Below are 14977 nucleotides of genomic sequence, written 5' to 3'. Positions count from 1 at the left end.
GTGGGGAGTTTAATGTCTGTGGGAACTCTTAGTACTTTCTGCTCAATTTGCTGTGAACCTAAAACTGGTCTAAAATATATATATATATACATATATATATATATATATATATACACATACACACACACACACACACACACAGTTTATTAATTAAAAAAAGAAAAAGGAAAAGAAACACGGCTCATGAAGTTTTGGCATCCTATCTGAGAAAAACACCCATACTTATTTGAAAGTTTATTAAAGTATTTCTCCCTTTTCCAACATTTCTATGTGAGACTAGATTTTCTTCTAATACTTCAACCAAATTAACACATGGAATAGCTGAATGAAAAAGTGGATGTAAGGATCCAGCTATCTTCTAAAATAGACTTTAAAGGCATTTGCAAAATGTAAAGACACTGCCCCCTTTCCCACTTAAGTTGTTTTGGAAAACAATGATTTTCATTAAAATGTTAACATGTAATGGGTTGATTACTGCTATTTTCAAATAAACTATTAATAAAATAGCTTTTCAGAGAGCTCAATAATTTTTAAGGGTTTCAAGACCAAAAAGGTTGGAGAACTATTTCTCTAGGTCATCAAAACTCAAGTGATAAGAGGACACTCTCATTAAAAAAAAAAAAAAAAAGTACTATCTAAAGAAGAAATACCTCGAGAAATACTGAATTTCAGAGACACCAAAACGTAATGATATTTAATGGGTAAGAGACTGAATTGTTTTTAAGAGGACATTCTCACTGTAAGAGTCTATAAAATAATCACGGCACCAAAAATACTGGCTAATATTCTCAATTTACCATTGCTTTACATCACAACAGAGAAACAGACCTGATATTTGCTATGTACCATAGTTATAAGCAGCATATACAAACATCATTATCATTTGATATTACATATTACAAAATTATAACAGCTGACATTCCTTAAAGCTGTATTCTGAAACTTGACATTCATTTTTTTTACATAAGCTTCCCAACAATTCTGAGACAGGTATCCCTCACTTAGAGAGTCAAATACTGGGTCAAACAGCTACAAAAAGAAGCTAGGATTCAAATTTGAGCTGGACAAATCTTTTCTGTAAAAGGCCTTATAGTAAATATTTTAGGTGTTGGAGGCCATATATAGTCTCTGTTCCTGCCTTTTTTTTTTTTAAATAACCCTTTACAAAAAAACATTCTTAGCGCCTGAGCCTTACAAAGTCAGACCAGATCAGCCCTTCTCAACCAGGTTCTCTGAGAAAAATAAGCACCAAATGCCCTAAGGCATTCAGTATATAATGAAGTTACTTCTCTGCCTCTAGAATGGTGGTATTTATCCATGATCTTTGGGAGAAGTGAGAGTCACTTAAATAATCATCTGTGTGCAGTGGTTTATAAACATTCATACAAAAAACATACCTAGTATTCCATCTAATCTGGATAAATAAGGATTGGTATGTTTTTTGTTTTGTTTTGTTTTCTCAGAAACTGTACTGATGGCTAATGCCAAAAAAGAGAAGCAGAATTAAATCATATACCGTTCTTTTACACTTATTATGTGGTCCTTAATAAGAATATTCACCTAAAAAGGCCAGCCACCACCATCATCACCTTGTAAATACTAACTATACACTCAAGGAAAAAAAATAATATAAAACACTTTGTGAAATTCTATCATTTAAAACTGACAGGTGTAAAGGTCATCAAGATTATTAAAGAGGAATACGAACTAAAAAGCTACACTGCCTTTTTGGGGCAGTCAAAGTTTAAGCCTGATGGAGCAAAACCAATACCTGAATGCAAAGAAGCCAGCCAGCTCCCTAAGAGTTTTCAACATTATCAGTCAAGCAACTGAAACAATTTTAAATAGGTGAATACACGGAACAGTCGGAATAGTATCAGTCCACAAATCCCAAGCCAATACTTCTTGCACCATGCCAGACATGTAAAGAGAATGATAAAGATACAGTATTCTTTTTCTTTCTTTTTAAAAATTATAGTTGGTATATAACATTACATAAGTTCAGGTATACAAGAGAGTGATCCATAACTTTTTAAAGGTTATGTTTTACTTGTAGTTATTATAAAATATTGGCTATATTCCTTGTGTTGTACTATACATCCTTGCAGCTTATTTTATATGTAGGAATTTGTTCCTCTTGCCCCTATTCTGTCCCTCCCTTCCTCTCCCTACTGGTAACCAGTAGTTAGTTGTCTGTATCTGTTTCTTTTTTCTTATATTCATTAAAGTCCATATATAAGTGATATCATACAGTATTTGTCTTTCTCTGATTTTATTTATTAGCATGATACCTTTCAGGTCCATCTATGTTGCCACAAACGGCAAAATTTCAATGTTTTTTCTGGCTGAGTAGTCTTCTTTATCCATTCATCTGTTGACAGACACTTAGCTTGCTTCCATACCTTGGCAACTGTAAATAATGCTGCTATTGAACAATGGGATGAGTGTATCTTTTTGAATTAGCATTTTCATTTTTTTTTCCAGATAAAATACCCAGGAATGGAATTGCTGCGTCATACGGTAGCTCTATTTTTTTGGGGGAGGGGAATTTCCATACTGTTTTCCATAGTCGCAACAATTTTTCTTCCCACCAACAGTGTACAAGTGTTCACTTTGTTCCACATCCTCACAAAATTTGTTACTTGTGGTCTTTTTGATGACAGCCATTCTGAGATGCATAAGGCAAGATATCTTCACAGTGGTTTTGATTTACATTCCTCTCATGATTAACGATGTTGAGCATCTTTTCATGTTCCTGTTAGCTATCTGCATGTCTTCTTTGGAAAAATGTCTATCCAGGTTTTCTGCTCATTTTTAAATTGAGGTTTTTTTGATGTTGAGTTGTATGAGTTACTTATAATTTTTGGATAGTAACCTTATCAGTTATATCCTTTGCAAATATTTTCTCCTATTCTATAAGTTATCTTTTTGTTTTGTTAATGGTTTCCTTTGAGTGTAGAAGCTTTAAAGTTTAATTAGGTCCCATTTATTTTTGCTTTTGCTTCCTTTGCTTTAGGAGAAAGGTCCAAAAAAATACTGCTTTATGTTAAAGGTCCAAAAAATAATGATTTATGTTAAAGAATGTTCTGCCTATGATTTCCCCTCGGAGTTACTTACATCTAGGTCTTTAATCCATTTAGGGCTTATTTTTGTATATGGTGTTAGAGAATGTTCTAATTTCACTCTTTCACATGTAGCTGTGCAGTTTCCCTAGCACCACTTACTGAAGACACTGTCTTTCCTCCACTGTATATATATTCTTGCCTCATTTGTCATAGATGAGTCGACCTTAAGTGCATGGGTTTATTTCTAGCCTATTCTGTTCTGTATTTCAACATGTCTGTTTTTAATGCTAGTGCCATACTGTTTTGATTACTGTAGCTTTGTAGTTTAGTCTGAAGTTAGGGAGTGTGAGTCCTCCAGTTCTGTTCTTCTTTCTAAAGACTGTTTCATCTATTTGAGTTTTTTTGTGTTTCCACACAAATTTTAAAATTATTTGCTCTAGTTCCATGAAAAATGCCCTTGGTATTTTGATAAAGATTGCACTGCATGTGTAGATTGCCATGGGTACTATGGTCATTTTAACAATATTAATTCTTCTAGTCTATTAACATGGTCTATCATTCTGTTTGTGTTGTCTTCAATTTCTTTATCAGTGTCATAGTTTTTCAAGTACAGGTCTTTTTACCTCTTAAGGTAGGTTTATTCCTAGGTATTTCATTCTTTTTGATGTGATGGTAAATGGAATTGTTTCCTTAATTTCTCTTTCTGATAGTTCACTGTTAGTGTATAGAAATGCAACAGATTTCTATGTATTAATTTTTATCCTACAACTTTATCAAATTCACAGATGACCCCTGGAGTTTTTTTTGGTGGTGTCTTTAGGCTTTTCCACGTATAGTATCATGTCATCTGCAAACAGTGACAGTTTTACTTCTTTCTTTCCTATTTGGATTACTTTAATTTCTCCTTCTTATCTTATTGTTGTGGCTAGGACTTCCAACACTATGTTGAATAAAAGTGGTTGGAGTTGGGAACTATTGTCTTGTTCCTGATGTTAGAGGAAATGCTTTTGGCTTTTGACCAGATAGTACGATGTTAACTGTGGGCTTGTCATATATGGCTTTTATTATGTTGAGGGATGGATAAAATGAAATACTGACGGATACTTTCTTTTTTTGAGAAAGTAGTAAGGATTTTTATTGTCAAAACAAGAGATACAAGGATTTTTATTGTCAAAACAAGAGATACAAGAAGACACAAATAAATTAATTGTTCTGATCATTTCAGACTCCAGGTCTCTGTGGAAGGTCAGCTCAACTCCTAGTCTAGATACAACACTGTCCAAAGCAAAAGACCACTGGAATTTGAGACAGTTTTCAAGACAGTGCCTGAACAAGTACACACTGAGGAGAAGTGAAAAGGTAGTTTCCCTAGTTCCTTTCTTCAGTAAGGTACACTTTTATAAAAGGTATGAGGTTGTTTGTGGGGAGGAGGGGGGAATTAGTTCTTCCACCTCCCAGGGGAAAAAAAAAAAAAAATTCAGGCTCTGGCCTAAACAAGAAAATCAAAATAGGGCAACACAAGTTTCACATGAACCTCAAGACTATCCTCCAACTGCAGGTGCCACCTTCTTTAAGAAAGTTTAACACTCATTTATCTATTACCAAACCAGGAGACTCAATTTTCTCCCTTAAGAAGTTTTCAACCAAATGGGAGTTAAATTAATCTCACTTTAAAGTGCAAAAAAGGATGCAGAACTAGTGTTTGCTCTGTGACACACAAAAGAGAAGCATCCCTCCAATGGCACTGGCCCAAGAGCTACTGCAGTAAATACTGGCCACAGAACCACATGATCCACGACGTCTTCCCAAAAGCACAGACTGTAATTTTAGCACAGAAAAGAGGATCCTGGTCAAGTCTGGCTCTTAAGTGTACCCAGACCTCAACAGATCTTGGGTCCCCCTAACGAATGAGGCTGGAGCACAAAGCGCCAGCACAGCCAGGAAGACCAATGTCATCCACACTAGTCAGTGAAGGCCTCCATGTGTCCATGCTCACGTGGAGAGTGGCAAAGGAACCAAGAAGCCTTGGTTTTGAAATAACACAAACATCATTTGTTCCCATGTAGATAAATGACACCCAAATAGGTAATGAGCTTCCCATACATCTTTTTTTTTTTTTTGGTCTTTTTAGGGCTGCACCCAAGGCATATGGAAGTTTCCAGGTTAAGGGTCAAATTGGAGCTGTAAGCTGCCATCCTATGCCATAGCCACAGCAACACCCAGATCCGAGCTGCATCTGCAACTTATAGCACATCTCACGGCAATGTTGGATCCTTAACCCACTGAGAGACACCAGGGATCAAACCCACGTCCTCATGGATACCAGTTGGGTTCGTTACTGCTGAGCCATGACAGGAACTCCCCATACATGTGCTGACATTATTTAGTCCACACTAAAGCAAAAAAGATGGCTTCTTCCACACAAGGACAAGCTTTGCAAAATGTTTTTCAAAAACCAATTATTGTCCAGCTCCAGCCTCAGTTTGAAATATTTTTTAGAAGTACAAAACAAAACCTTTCCTACATCAGAGTCAAGATAAAAGGGAGCTAGGCACAAGACATGCTCTATCCAGAGTCCCTGGAACAGATAGGGCTCTAGAAGCCAGTGGATGTAAGAACATTCAAGTCCTAGGGTTTGAGATTGTGGGTCTGCAGTAGCTGTTTTTTTCCCCTCTATCACTGAGATGTCCATCTTTGACGGCTTGAATGTTGCTGGGTCCTTGGCCATTTGGGTGGCCTGTATGTGAATCAATTCCATTGGAGAAGGCTTCTGGGCTCCTCTGTACACCTGAGTGGCAAAACCTCCTGAATCAGACCTCTGGAGGAATCTTGGTGCAAAGAGACCACACTTATCTGCTGAGCTTGTCTTTATCCCTGCTTCCAGAATCCATGGTGCTAAGATTAGGATCAGGTAAAGCTATGGAAGAACCACAAGCAAACGAACCTCAGGGCTTCTGCTTAGGGGAAGAGTGCAGGCTGCTGCTCAGGGTGGACTGGGTAGAGACCGGCTGCTTCTCCTCTCTTGATATGTCTATACTCTCTGCAGCTTGAGTTTGTGGAGTGCTTCTACCTCTCCAAGGTACTTGGTCTCCTTGACAGTAAGGCCCCTGTGGGTGTGTAGCCAGCATCTCTCAGCCCTGCCTGTTGCTCAAAATGCTGAATTCTCTCTTGGGTCTGTTTTGTGATCAGAGAACTCATGATGACATGGGCAGCTTTAGCTTCACCAGGGGACCCTGTCTGCACTGTCAGTGGCTGGTGGCAGGGGTACAGCAGGGTGTTGGCAAGGTGTTGATTCTTGGGCTTTGGAATCACTGGCTTCCAGGAGATGCTGCCCATGTCCGATGGAGGAGTAGTCATAGGCGCAGGGTCCTCGAGGGCACCAACGGTACATCCCAATGGGCAGGGACATCTTGCCTAGCTGCTGGCTTAAGAGCAGGCACTTTTGGTTGTCCTGAAGCCATCATAAGACTGGGATCCAAGAACTTTTCTATACAGAATTCAGAGATGTGAGTTCCTGCCACCAGAGTGAAATGATGTGATGGTTATGCTGACAGATATTAAAGAGAAACATTGTCCAGATGCTGCACATTAGCCAAGCTGCTCGGGAAGAGTCCATCCATTCCAGAGGTTCTGTTCTGCCACTGCCGCAGAGCTGCCTACATCCTGAGCTCCAGTACTAAAGATGTTCCAAGGACCCATATCTCTTGAGAGGAAGTGGCACAGTCGAGACACAAACCATAGTGTGAGCAGCGCTATGCCTGTGGCAACAGAGAAGGCCCCAGGCACCAAGCAGGTAGGGAACACAGGCTGTGGAACCGGCCTGCAGCCTGACGAAGCCTCCAGATATTTTCCTACTTAGATAACCATTACATTCAAGAAGGTCTCACATAAAAACCTACATAAGATCACCTTGAGATATTATTTCTAGGGCTTTTTAAAATCAGTACTCAGCCTCATAGGTTCAATGAATTTTACTCACTTTTATTCTGGAACCAAATTGTATGGGTATGAGTCCCAACTCCACCTTTTCTAGCTGTGTGACCTTTAGGCAAGTTCTTAAATTTTTCAGAGCCTCATATATAAAACAGGGAATATACTTACCTCACAAGGTATTTATGAGGATTAAATAATTCGAACTTTAAAAATTAGAGAGAATGGTACCTGGCACAAAGTACTATATGCACAAATCTTAAATGGAAAAACAAAACAAAGCAATACACAACACAGAAACAACACTAAGCACATGAAGTGAGATTTCACAGTTAAGGAACAATGTGAAAACTGACAATGAAAGGGCTTTTCATGGCAGCTATCTCACATCCTTGGTTCTTAATGTTCAGCAGTATTACATTCACAATGAATACCTACTATGTGGGAGATACTCGAAACTGAATTCTTTATCTTCTGTTCCAAACCCGCTCTACCCCATGGTCTCTCCCAACTTGACTGAAGGCAAACCTGCACTTTGAACTGCCTAAACCAAAAACCTTTAAAAACTTCCCTATACCCTTTTTCTTACTCCCCCACATTAATCCAATCAGAAATGATTCTGCCTCTACCAATCCTAACCAATCTTTTTCCAATTTAATATATTTGCAGCCCTAATCACTTCTCCCTTCTTCTACTAATATCCAGTACACAAAACCTTCACCTATCACCTGGACTACTATAAAATCTCCCAATTTGGTATCTGTGCTAATACTCCTGCTTTCCCTACTCCCAGCCTGTTCTCAACATAGTAGTTAGGCAGTTTGTTAAAACTCAGTTCATCATGTCACTCAAAAACCTAAAATGCTTCTGATTTTGCTCACAGTAAAAGCCAAAGTCCCATCTTACCCTCATTTTTGCTGTGAACCTTAAACTGTTCTTTTTTTTTAAAAAAGTCTTAATTAAAAAAAAAAGGAAGTAAAATAAGGTTTAACAGTCTAAAATGCAGCTGAGATTTACTCAAAGGATTAAGTATGAGGGAAATAGGACAATAGAGACCTATCTGACAGTCAGACCATAGAGCCAAAGTCCTCACATCAACAGCCTAATTAATATACCTACATGACCTATCTGTCCTGTTACTTTTATGATTAGATTCAGGTTAATTTTTTTAGGATAGAATACCTCACTAGTAGTGCTATGCCCCTACAATTTAATCAAATCAAGAGATACATGATGTCTACCTATTTCACTTTTAGTGATTCTAAGTGATCAGTGAATTCAGGATAGTAACTTGATTCCATTACTATAAAGTTACCCACTACTATAAAGATCTATTATTGTGTTATGGGCACAAAATGGTGACTTCCCTAATACTTTCATTCCTTCTTCATTTATTAACTGGAATTTTCTTTTCTTTTCCTTCGTTTTTTAGGGCCACACTTGCGGCATAAGAAGTTTCCAGACTAGGGGTTGAATTGGAGCTGCAGCTGCCAGACTATGCCACAGCCACAGCAACCTGGGATCCAAGCCACGAAACACGTTTGTGACCTACACCACAGCTCACAGCAACGCCTTAACCCACTGTGCGAGGCCAGGGATTGAACCCGTGTCCTCATGGATACCAGTCAGATTCATTTCTGCTGTCCTACAACAGGAACTCCTGGAATTCTTCAATACAGAAAAGCCTTCAGGTATCAACTATTTGGTTATTTTATATACATTTTGCAACAAAATACATTCTAAGCACTAAATTTCAGAATAATGAATTGACACCCTTGAAATCTTCAAAGGTGATCCAATAGTTATTTTTGTTTTGTATTTTTAAAATATCATTATGGACACCTAGATTTTTACTTATTTGATATAGTTCAATCCACTGCAGTCTTTACTTTTTTTATATTCAATTTTTTCATGTTAGGCCAGCAGGAGTACCTTTGAGATGACTTCATGGACTTTCAATACTTCAATTTTAACTTGCAGTTTAAATCAGCAATTCCTCAACTGTAATTGTGAGCATTTTACATGTTTATTGAGCTCTCTGAATTCTTTGTGAATTGCTTATTCATTTTCTTTATACACTTTAAAAAATCATTCCAATGTATCATCTTTTTTCCACTATAGCTGGTTTACAGTGTTTTGTCTTACCCATTTTTCTAGTGGACTAATGTTAGTCCTTTCTGCTTTCTGAATTTTGAGTTAATTTTAATATATGCTAGAGACTGTGTATTAATAGAAGCTATAATCTTATTCCTCTGTTATTTGATTTTATGGCTTTTTTGTCATATAAAAGAGTTAATTTTAAATAAAACAATCATTTCTTTTATAATTCCTGGTATAGATCTAAGAACTTTCTGAATTCAATACGATAGGAAAAAATTATGCTTCCTCTAATTATTTCATAGTTCTTTTTCTTCTTTTAATGTTTAAATCTCTGACCTAGCTAAATATAATTAGCTGTTTGTAAGTCTATTCTCACTAGAATTTAGGATCTTCAAAGGCAAGGACTATCTTTCTTACTTTATTACCAGACTAAGAATTTTGCCTCTGGACCCAAGTGTTATCAAACAGAGGGTTTGGGAAGGTGATAGTGATGATGAATAATCATAAATACTATTCTCTGTGGCTTTAAACGAGGGCAACTCAGTCCCACCAAACCGAGTTTGCTAAGAAGAACATGTAGCATAAGGATATTACACATGCATTGCCCTGACATTTCACAACAAGTTTAAGAAGTGAGAGGTGGGGATAGGGGTGTGTGTGCAGAAAACGAGTCTGGGAATTTAGCTTCCAAGAAGTGATATCTGAATGGAATTTAAAAGAACAAGCAGGTATTATTAAAGAGATGAAGAGATGGATAAAGAGTACTCCAGAGTACAGACTGAGCAAAAAGCATGAAATGGGAGTATATAATCTATTTGCAGAATTGCAGGCAGTTTATTATGACTGCCTAGGCCAATGTTTGGCAAAGCTAAGTACTACAATAAATGTTAGCTATTATCATGCTGATTATTGGGACATGGAGATAAACTAGGTAAAATCATAACCAACAGTCTAAGATGCTTCTGGAAAGCCATGTTCAAGTCTGGATTTTATCCTGAAGATGATGGGAAGCTACTGAAGGATTTCTGGCAGGGTAATGGCCTATTTTTGAAAAATTACACTAACAGTGTGAATCAAAGATTGGATGGAATTCAGAAGGCAAGAATAAAGAATCTTCAATGACGTACTATACAGAATTGATAAGAACTTTTATAAAGTAAGGAAAATGTGCAAGCCTCTTCTAAGACCTAAAGATGTCTGCATACCGATCTCTACTAAAAGGCACCAGATGTTTACAATAGTTTTGTTGCATGTGAGGTATATATGCTTAAAAATAAATATTCCTAGAGTACCTGTAACACTTTCCATTTTAATAAAGACTCACACCCTGTGAAGTAATTCACCTTTTTTTTTTTTTGTCTTTTGCTATTTCTTTGGGCCGCTCCCGCAGCATATGGAGGTTCCCAGGCTAGGGGTCTAATCGGAGCTGTAGCCACCGGCCTACGCCAGAGCCACAGCAACACGGGATCCAAGCCGCGTCTGCAACCTACACCACAGCTCACGGCAACGCTGGATCATTAACCCACTGAGCAAGGCCAGGGACTGAACCCGCAACCTCATGGTTCCTAATTGATTCGTTAACCACTGCGCCACGACAGGAACTCCGTAATTCACTTTTGACAAAATTCCTTCAGGGCAGTGAAATGCCCCATGCTCTCTTTTCCATAAGCAAGAGAGGTTGGTTAAAGCTCATGCATTTCTCCCAGTGGACCAAAAGGCTGGTTTTCTAAAGGCTTTATGATGTAACAGAAGCTAAATTATTTCTGCTGATGCTGATAGTACCCTGGCCCACCCTGAAATTTCTGCAGGCTTCATTTTTTTTTTTTTTTTTAACTGACACTGAGGTTATGGTGTAAGCCACTTGTGCCCTAACAACAGAGTTCACACCTCACTCCAGCACTATGGACTATCAGACACAGAATGTGAATTAGCTATTATGGACTGTGAGACAACTTCTGGAGGGCAAAACTATTAAGCTAGTTTAGGGCAGTTTTCATTTCAGGTGTCTTACTAGTCAGAAGGACTTAATGCTACATGGCATATATTACTTGGGTCCATTTGGGACTCTACTAAAAGTGACAAGACTTCCTAAGGAGGAGATGAGTTGGTTATGATTCTATTTTGAACTCTAAGAAATGGCAAGTGCTCTGACTTTTGAAAGTTGCTTAATTTGTTTGTTGTTGCTCTTATTTTACAAGTTACACCTCCTAAAAGCAGTTGTTTCTTCCCTACCTGCAGGGAATCATTTCATGGTTCAACAACGAACCAATTACTTCAGCAAACTCCTTACAAAAGGTCTAAATAAAGTGAACTTTTCCTATTCTGATTCTTTCTAAAAGTATTTTGGAAACTGAAAAATGCCATGTAACAGTAGCTTCCCACAGGTATCTCTTTCTACCTGTACCCTTTTTCAAGAGCAAATGTCAATAATATAAATGAAACAATAAAACACCATTTCACAACATCTACAATGGTCAAAATAGTAAGGACTGACAAACACCATTTATTTGTGAGGATGTGGAGTAAATGATCTCTATATACATTGTTGGCGGAATGCAGAATGGAGATTTAACTTCTTTGGGGAGCTGTTCGGCAGTTTCTTATGAAGTTAAACATACATCTCTATCCCATTACCCAGCAATTCCATTCCTAGTTATTTACCCAAGAGAAACAAAAAAGGACTTGTACAAAAATGTGGAGCTCCTCCTGTGGGGCAAAGGGTCTCTGTAGCACCAGAATGCAGGTTTGATCCCCAGCTTGGCACAGTGGGTTAAAGGATATGGCAATGCTGCAGCTGTGGCATAGTTCACAACTGTAGCTCAGATCTGATCCCTGGCCTGGGAACTCCATATGGCCATAGAGCAGCCAAAAGAAATAAAGTTTGCAAGGTAGTATTATTTATAATAACCCCAAATTGGAAACAACCCAAACATCCATCAGCAATGAAACAGATTAATTGTGATATGTGCATACAATGGACTACAGCTCAGCAATAAAAAAGAATGAACTAATAATGCTTCGGACAGGCAAATCTATAGAGATAAGTGACTATGACTGGCGGTGGGGGGGGGTGAATAGAAAGATAGGGGACAAGAGAAGGAGTGACTGCTAAATGGGCTGGGTTCACATCTGTAAACTGAATATAACAATACTCACTGGGGTAACAAAAATATTCTAAAATCTGATTGCCGTAACAGTTGCCAACTCTATGAATATAAGTAAAAATCATTGACTTGTACTTATAAAGTGGGTAAATTACTTGCTATATGAATTTTATCTCAAAAAATCCACTTCACAAAAACAAATGAACCACCACTCCTGGGCATCTACCCAGAGAAAACCATGACTCACAAAGACACATATATTCCAATGTTCACTGCAGCACTATTTGCAATAGCAATGGACCTAAATGTCCATTGACAGAGGAGTGGATTAAGAAGATGTGGTACATGTACACAACGGAATGTCACTCAGCCATTAAAAAAAACGAAATACCGGCATTTTTAGCAACATGGATGGACCTAGAAACTATCATGCTAAGTGAAGTCAGCCATACAATGAGACACCAACATCAAATGCTTTCACTGACATGTGGAATCTGAAAAAAGGACAGACTGAACTTCTTTGCAGAACAGACGCAGCCTCACAGACATTGAAAAACTTATGGTCTCTGGAGGAGACAGTTTGCGGGGTGGGGGGATGTGCTTGGGCTGTGGGATGGAAATCCTGTGAAGTCAGATTGTTATGATCATTATATAACTACAGAAGCGATAAAATTCATTTGAGTAATAAAAATAAAAAAAATTAAAATAAAATGAACCACTAATATAACAACATACACAAACATCTGTTAATACGCAAAAGAAGCCTAATGCAAAAGAGTACATACTGTATGATTCTTTTATATGAAATCTAGGCTGTAGGGAAAACTAATTTACAGTGACAGAAATCAGTTATTGTGGTGGTGAGCAACTGGCTGGAAAAGGACAGGGTAACCTTTCTAGGAGGTTCTATATCTTGTTTTGGGCAGAGGTCACAGGGATATACAAAACTGTCAAAACTTAAGAGCTATGCATTTTAATTATATCTCAATAAAAAAGTGGTTTAAAAAATCACTCATATTTGAACTTGTAAAGAAAGAGTAAGAACTAAGAGTGCCTGTCAAAGAATACCTTCATGCTTCCCCAATGGAAGTGACTGTACAGCTGTCCATTTACAGAAATATCCAGTGCCTGAGTACAATGTCTTTTCTTCCCACAATATTTTAATAATAAACTCATCCAGTGCTCCCCCCCATTTCACATATATCAGCTTCCCTAATTAACTGAGCCTAGGTAAAGCATGTTTAAGTGCCACCAAGTGGTAAAAAGGGAATATATATATTTATATAAATCAGAATCCTAAGAGGAAACCACAGTCTAATTTTCCTTTTCTGTCTTCCGAAAATATCCTCTGATATCCTGTCTCAAAGAATCTTCTCCACCTACCAACTCATCTTCTTTTCCTTGCCCTGATTAGTAATTCCTATCCACTTTTCACCCTTAAAACAAAAATTTCTTAGAAATACTTTTGAATTTCTATTACCCCAATTTGTCCTCCTCCACAATGTAATGACACACACAGAACAATGTCTCCTTTCAGAGCTCTTATCTCATTGTGCAGTGAGTTATAGGTTCCTTGTGTGATTAATGGCCCTATTTCTCCCCTTAGATTCTAAGTGCCATGTGAACAGGAACAGTCTGCTAAGCACATCACTATATCCCTGCATCTAGCATAGTGCTTAATAGCACAAATGGTCACAGAACATTTGGCTCAATGACTACGTTAAAATGCAATTCAACCAAACTATCTAAACAAAGACTGTTCCCAAAGCAAAGAAATCATCCTTGCTTGAGACATACATTATATGTCAATATACCTTTATTTACAGAGAACATTTTGGATCAGTATGAGTCACTGAGTATTTACTTCCTTGTCAACTTGGTTCTCAGAATATGGGATTGTCTTCTGAGTCATTAGTTTCTACCCTTATTCTGCCTGTTGTTCCCTTCTTAACTGGGTATGTTTATTCTTATTATCTTTAATCTCTGTTGTATATTCTACTATAAGCTCCTCCTATAGTTTCAAAGATTGGATTTTAAGAAACTGAACAATAATGTTCATAAACTAATGCCAAGACAATATTTTACGGTATTAATAGCTGCAGAAACAGAACTGCTTAGGGAAGAGTTTCAGTTCAGAATGTAAACAAAGTGACATTACTACCGAAAAGTTCAAAACAGCTCTTACAATATTCAGGAAACAGAATGTTGACTAACAGAGAATAAAGTGCCAAAAAAGACCAGATAAAATAGGCAGGTTGGACACAAATGGCACCATGAAAGGAGGCATCTATCATTTTGCAGAACTCACTAAATGAAAGCAAAAACATTTATAAAAATCAACTTACACCAACTAGGTAAAGAGTCTACTTCAGCAAATACCTATGGTGAATACAAGACCAGGCCTTTGGGTAAAATTTGAACAATTTTCTACAATCCAGTTCAGTTTAAAAGAGCCTGCATGGGAAAAAAGGTGTGTGGGGGGAGATAAAAAGACTGCATAACAACAATCCACACATTCTTGAAAGGGTACAAAAGGCATGCTCAGGCTGGATGGCTATGCTGTGCCAATCACACACTGCAGGCCTCCTAAAGCAGTAACAAAGCAACTGAACTTTTCTGAATTATGTGAAAATTCATGAGTTGAAGGGAGAGGATGTAGAAGTCTTTTTTTCCTAATAACAATCATCTACTCCCTTTCCTCCCCTATTTAATATTATTACTTTCACAACTGGCAACATATCACAATCATCATTGCAGGAAGTCAATTCAATATTAAAT

General features: G+C 37.6%; 1 protein-coding gene and 1 pseudogene across 19 annotated transcripts in view; both read right to left on the bottom strand.

The window, feature by feature from the left end:
- LCOR (ligand dependent nuclear receptor corepressor) overlaps nucleotides 1-14977 on the bottom strand; it is a 139863-nt gene that overhangs the window by 99972 nt on the left and 24914 nt on the right. The gene's annotated exons all lie outside the window — the stretch shown is intronic.
- On the bottom strand, nucleotides 5651-8494 carry LOC125116573 (putative monooxygenase p33MONOX; annotated as a pseudogene).

The sequence above is a fragment of the Phacochoerus africanus genome, chromosome 15, assembly GCF_016906955.1.
Source record: "Phacochoerus africanus isolate WHEZ1 chromosome 15, ROS_Pafr_v1, whole genome shotgun sequence".
Classification (NCBI taxonomy): domain Eukaryota; kingdom Metazoa; phylum Chordata; class Mammalia; order Artiodactyla; family Suidae; genus Phacochoerus; species Phacochoerus africanus.
This window is presented reverse-complemented; position numbering and strand designations above follow the sequence as displayed.